At 44.6% G+C, this 6,000-nt stretch overlaps 1 long non-coding RNA gene across 1 annotated transcript; it reads right to left on the reverse strand.

Moving 5' to 3' along the window:
* Positions 1 to 3,189: 3,189 nt before the first annotated feature.
* On the reverse strand, positions 3,190 to 5,994 carry LOC310702169. The gene is made up of 2 exons (XR_014523317.1): positions 4,309 to 5,994; positions 3,190 to 4,238 (listed from the first exon to the last, which is right to left on the reverse strand). It is a non-coding gene; the product is annotated as an uncharacterized lncRNA (long non-coding RNA).
* Positions 5,995 to 6,000: the final 6 nt, after the last annotated feature.

The following is a 6,000-nucleotide window of genomic DNA, read 5'->3' on the forward strand; positions in this document are numbered from 1 at the left end:
GCCCTGTTTGCAATAGCCAGACAGGAATCCCTCAGTCAGGACGCGAGTGCAATTTCACTCCCCTGCCTGTGATCTTCGGCAATTGGGCATTCACAGATCCTTGTGATTTTGAACTCAGAATCCACCTCGCACCCATAGCCTAAAACCCATGTCACATCTGCACTCGTGGGCTAAAGAGATTGCAGGGGGAAGTAAGCCGGAGTTGACATACACATACCCGCAGTATTTTTCGCCCTATAGGACGCACCGTCCCATAAGGCGCACGTAGTGTTTTTTTTGGGGGGGGGAATAAAGGGGAAAAAAATATTTCCCCTCCAGGCGTGGGGCTGGTGGAAGCCCGAGCTTCCCCAGCCCCCAGAACAGGCAACTCTCCGCAAGGCGCGGGAGCCCGGCGCGGGCTCCCACAGCTTGCGGAGATCTGCGCGAAGCCTGGAGAGCGAGAGGGGTTGGTGCGCACCAACCCCTCTCCAGGCTTCAGCGAATGCCTGCATTCGCCCCATAGGACGCACACACATTTCCCCTTCATTTTTGGAGGGGGAAAAGTGCACCCTATGGTAATTTGCTATAGCTGTGGTTTTTATGTTCCAAAGCCATGCTCAATTAACCTATGTTTAATATAACACACACACAAGCCAGTCCGGGTCAGATTTGCAGCCTACTTCTGTGTAATCTAGTGCTGTGCGATGTAGTCCATGCCCTTCACAGTTCTTTTCCTCTGTGAAAGAGGCTTTGATTTTTCTGCCCCATTTTTGTGGCGCTTGACCATTTCATTAGAATTTCTGCGGGTGTGTGGTTTTAAGGTCACCTTATCACCGCAAGGCACCCTAGGGTGGCATGTACGTTTTCCTTTCCAGCAAATGTTTCTACAGCACTCTGCAGCCTCACTGGCTGTTCATGGTTCCAGGATTTGAAAAAGACGCATGGGAGGAGTTGCTTCATATTTCCCTCCCTTGGGGTTCAAACACGACACCTGGGAAGGCTGCAGTGTATGGTGAAAGTATTTGTAGAATGATCTGTAGAATATATTTTAATCTTGTGAACTGACACGGTTTTTATTTATTAGATTTATATACTGTCCTTCATCATAAGATCTCAGGGCGGTTCACAAAGTAAAAATACAGGATAAAAACATGAACAGAAGTAAAACAGCAAAACTATAACCCGTCCTCATGTTGCCACCCTCCAGACCTCATGTGGAAACACATGAAGGACCTGAGATGTTCGGATGAAGGGTGGTATGTAAGTTTTATAAATAAATGAATGAGATACCCCTTGACCACCTCACACAAAAAAAAGTTCACTCCAGCAAAACCCCTGCACTTCACCCATGAGACTTTCATTGACATTTTCCCTCGCCTTTGATAGCTTTGGAATGCAATTTCTTTCCTAGTTAATTGATGGAAGATGGTTGAGGGAGAAATTTTGGGCACAGCATTACTTGTACAGTCAGATGTGTCCAAGTTCACTGAAAGCAATGGGCATAGGTTGCCACCTTTTTGTACCCATGTGGCATATTTGGAATTTTGAGAAAGTGCAGCGTGTCCAGTCACAAAATGGCTGCAGTGGAAGTCTAGCTTAACACAAAATGGCTGCCACATCTGAAAGAGAATAAAAAGCGAAGGGACCACAATATGGAGTGAGAGCGTCCCCATCAAGTCAGTCACTGTTGTACTCATTCACACTCTTTGCATCTCTCCTCTGTTCAGAATGAATGGGAGTGCAATCCTGACACCCATTGAAAGGCGACCATGTTTAAGGGGCATGTCCAATGTACAAAAAGGAACTGGGCAGGAAGAGCAAATGGCCTCTCCTCCGCTGTGGATTTTTGAGGGGACATTTTATGAGAAGTGCCGTGAGTGCCATAATAGGTACCGGTGGACTCAATGGCGTGTTTAAATGGAGTAATTGTTAACAAAACGAGGTGTTGCCTTCTGCATAGTCAATATAAGGCAATTAGCAGTCCTATGTAATTTCTATTGTAATGCTCTCTGGATAAAAATTGAGTTTTTGGGAGGTGGACATAGGTTTGACTTTAATGAGGGGCTACAGACAAGGGACTGGGGAAGCTGTGGCCCCCCCAGATGTTGTTGGACAAGCCTCATGAGCCACAACCTGTATTGCCGAAGATCAAGAATGATAGGAGTTGTGGTCCAACAACGCTGCTAAAAGGCAACAAGTTTCCCAGCCCTGGGTCAGGTTATATGATTTCACTGCAAAAGGTAGTGCTTTTATTTATCAAGAAATGACAGCGTACAGAAAGATAGAAATATTCTGAGGCAAACTACACATACATTCAACACAAGAGATTTTATTTTGAATCTATTGATTGTACGTTTGTTAGATCTTATAAAATACCAATTTAAGATTTGTGAAGAAGTGTATAAATAATTTACTCAAATTAGGCCTCATTTTGTTTTCCATTATTTTAACACTCAAATATTAGGTAACGACATTAGGGCGGTCATTAGATTTGGGGCAAGGTGTCACCAGTATCGTGATGATATCCAGCTCTATTCCTTTGTTAAACATCTGAATCAGGAGCAGCTGTGCATATTGGCTGGTGCCTGAACTATGACCATTCCTGGACAGAGATAGCCTTACCATGATGGATCACTAGTTATACTAGTAAACTCACAATGAGACTACTGCAATGCAATGTAGGTGGGGCTACCCTTATATCTTGATTTAGAAGGTACAGCTAGCGCAAAATGCAACTGCTAGGATGCTTAATGAGGAACGCAGCTTTACACCTATCACACTCATACTGAAATCCGCTCTGGCTTCTTTTTACCGACTGAGTCAAACCCAGTGTTTTGTTGCTGACATTTGAAGCCCTACGGAACTTGGGACCAGGATGCCTAGTCAGACCGCTTCCCCCAGTACAGACCAAGTCAATCTCTGAGATCTTCTGACAAAACCCTTTATGATCGGCCAAGGAGCTGATTAACAACAACAAAATAGCGAGTTAACTACAAATACAGGGTGAAATCAAAGGTGGTTTCCCACTTCCTCCAATGAGTGAGATATATGGCATGTACTCTGTGTGAAGTGCTTTCCAAGTTATTCCACATCTTGCAGAATACTTTTGCACGCCGGCCCAATCTCTGAGTGGTGCGAGATTCCAGGGGCTGCAAGCACTTACCCAGGATTCATATTTGCTTTTGGAATGAGGCACAGTGGAGACTGCTGTGTCTTTATGATATATGGTTTATTTACACATATATACAGCCTGAGCCTATGTTGGCAGGGTTCACAGCATTAACACCCCAAAAGGGTATTGTTTCGCCCATAGCCACAGCCTTGGATGCAAACAGAATTAAAACATTGCTCTCAAACATTGTTCTCCCTCTGTCTCCAGCTAGCTGCTTTCCTTCCTAGATAATATCACTGCTACCTGTGTTCCAAACTCTGGCTTTTTCAGTTAAGGGAGCCCCCTTCTCCTATGTCTCACACCAAGTCACTTAATCCCACTTAATGGCTCATCACCCAAGCTATCACCTCACTAAAAAGCTTGCCTGGCTATTCCAATAATTAGAAGACTTGATTAAATTCTAACACTTGCTAGATCCAGGGATTAGAGGGGTCTGGCACCCAGTTTAACACCCCAAATCCATAACACTACTTTTTTGGAGACAGCGTGATAGCAACATTTCTAGTTCTGGTTGTCACAAATTTATCGGTTTAAGAATAAGAAGGTAATTCCGGACTGCCAAATGTCCATTAACTTTGCTGCCCAAGTTGACATCTTCCAAAATGCATATTCTCAGTTTGGAACCATGCTAGAAAGCTGATCATGGCTTAATAGAGAACTATGAAACCCAAAGTATCAGACTAAAACCTACATCCCGAGAAACACCAGGCAAAGTGAAGGCTACTTGAAACAAAATCCGCACAGGGTTTATTTTGTACCGCCTGTGATGTGCCTTGTTACATTTTACTGTTGTTTGAAGCTCCCTCAAATTTTCCCCTCACATTAGGTTTTCAATTCCTATTATAAACATTTTAGCTTTCACCTGTGCCCTTTTCAGCTTTTGTTTTTCCTCATTGAAGTTTTTAAAATATTGCATTTATTGAGTCTTCCCCAATCTTGGCACCCTCCAGACAATTTTGGACTACAAGTCCCATCATCAATTTCCATTAGCCATGCTGGCTGGGGCTGCTGGGAGTTGTAGTCCCAAGCATCTAGAGGGAACCACATGAGAACACAAGAGCCCTGCTGAGTCAGGCCAAAGGCCCATCTAATCCAGCGCCCTGTTCTCACAGTGGCCAACCAGACGTACAAGGGAAACTTGCAAGCAGAACCTAAACACCAGGGTACTCTCCCCAGCTGAGATTCTCACCAATTCAGAGGTGTACTGCCTCTGACAGCAGAGGTAGAACATAGCCATTGTGGCTAGTAGCCCTTGATAGCTTTGTCTTTCGTGAATTTGTCCAATCCTCTTTTAAAGCCATCCAAGTGGGTGGCCTTCACTACTTCCCGTGGGAACAAATGCAACGTGCTGTGGGAAGAAATAGTTACGGAACAGTCCTGAGTCTCCCATCTTCACTGAATTTCCTCAAGTTCTAGTATCATGGGAGAGGGAGAAACACTTTCTCTGACCCATTTTCTCTACCCCATGTTGAGGAACGAGGGTGCCAACTTGAATAAAATATGGGGGGGGGGGAGCAGGTAAGCCACCTGCCCCACATAATCGATCACAAGACGTGGCACCCACCCACCATTTGAATGGCAATCCTCATTAACTTTTGGTGAGCGGCCCCCTCAAATATTTTATTGGGGGGAGGCGAAGGGACTTCAGCCCCTAGGAGTTGGTTCCTATGTTGAGGGAAGCTGTTGAATAACATTTTCTGCAACACATGCAAACTACAAAAATAGGGTCCCTGGAGGGTTAAAAAAAACTTTCAAGCCACAAATTATATTTCCCCCCAAAGCATTCTATTTATTTTTACTTTATTTAAAATCACACTCTAAAAGTACAGATACCCAGCAAGCATGGGGCTCTGAACATACTTTGGAAGAATAACACATCACCTTTTTGGGTGTTTAGAAGAATTTTTTAAAAAACAACACTGCTTCTGTATACAGCAGGCAGACATCTTAACTATAATTAGATTTGGGGATGTTCTGGTGTAAACAGGAACAGGGGCTTAAAGGAACAGAGATATAGGCTGCTTGAGGCATTCCGCTTGACATGAGGGCAAAAATATCTAGGGTTGGGTGGCAAGAGTTGGACCTGCCTCAAATGTCTCCAGGTGCACCAGAGGCATGCCTGCTCTTCACCCAGCCTTTGTGTGAAGGTCTATAGGGGGCTTGTAAAAACATTTGCCTGAAAATGCTTATAAGCTTCCTCACCATTGGGAACCTGCCTTGTCTGGGGCAACTGTAAGGCTTGTAGGCCTGTTCAAGCAAACATGTTTAAAGGCCCTCTTCAGACCTTTGGTTGGGTGGGTATGTTTACAACAATGGGAGCAGGGCAGATAACACTTTTGCACTTGCAGATCCAGGATGAACGAGTGAATAAAGCTAGATTAGATACGTCTCAAGCAGTCGAATATTGAGGCAGCTATCTTCTGTCCTGCTCGTTGTGTGCTTTTTTTTAAGGGCACCTCTTGAGTCTTTGACCTGCCCCTGAGATGAGATTGGGGCTAATTTTTGTACCTCCAACCCTCCCCAGTCAGCGCTGCACCCCTTCCAATCCTTTGCCCGTCTCAGGTCTCTCACATTTGCCTCAGAGGGAGCATTGCTCATGCTCACAAGAGAGCAGAGACACAGAGAGAAGTGGAAGCAGAAGACATCATGGAGCCCAGTTACATGTCCCCATTCAAGGAAGACAAGACGTATCCCAGATTAAAACAATAACTTAGATTCACAGAGCACTCTGAATGTTCAAAGCGCTCCACGTAGAATATCTCATTAAAATCCCTATAAGGAAGCTCGATATTATTATCTTCATACTGCGGTTGGATAGGCGGCTGAAGCTGAGAGAAATGTGTGCCTTG

The sequence above is a fragment of the Podarcis liolepis genome (genome assembly GCF_965112155.1).
Source record: "Podarcis liolepis genome assembly, chromosome: 2".
In the NCBI taxonomy this organism is placed as follows: Eukaryota; Metazoa; Chordata; class Lepidosauria; order Squamata; family Lacertidae; genus Podarcis; species Podarcis liolepis.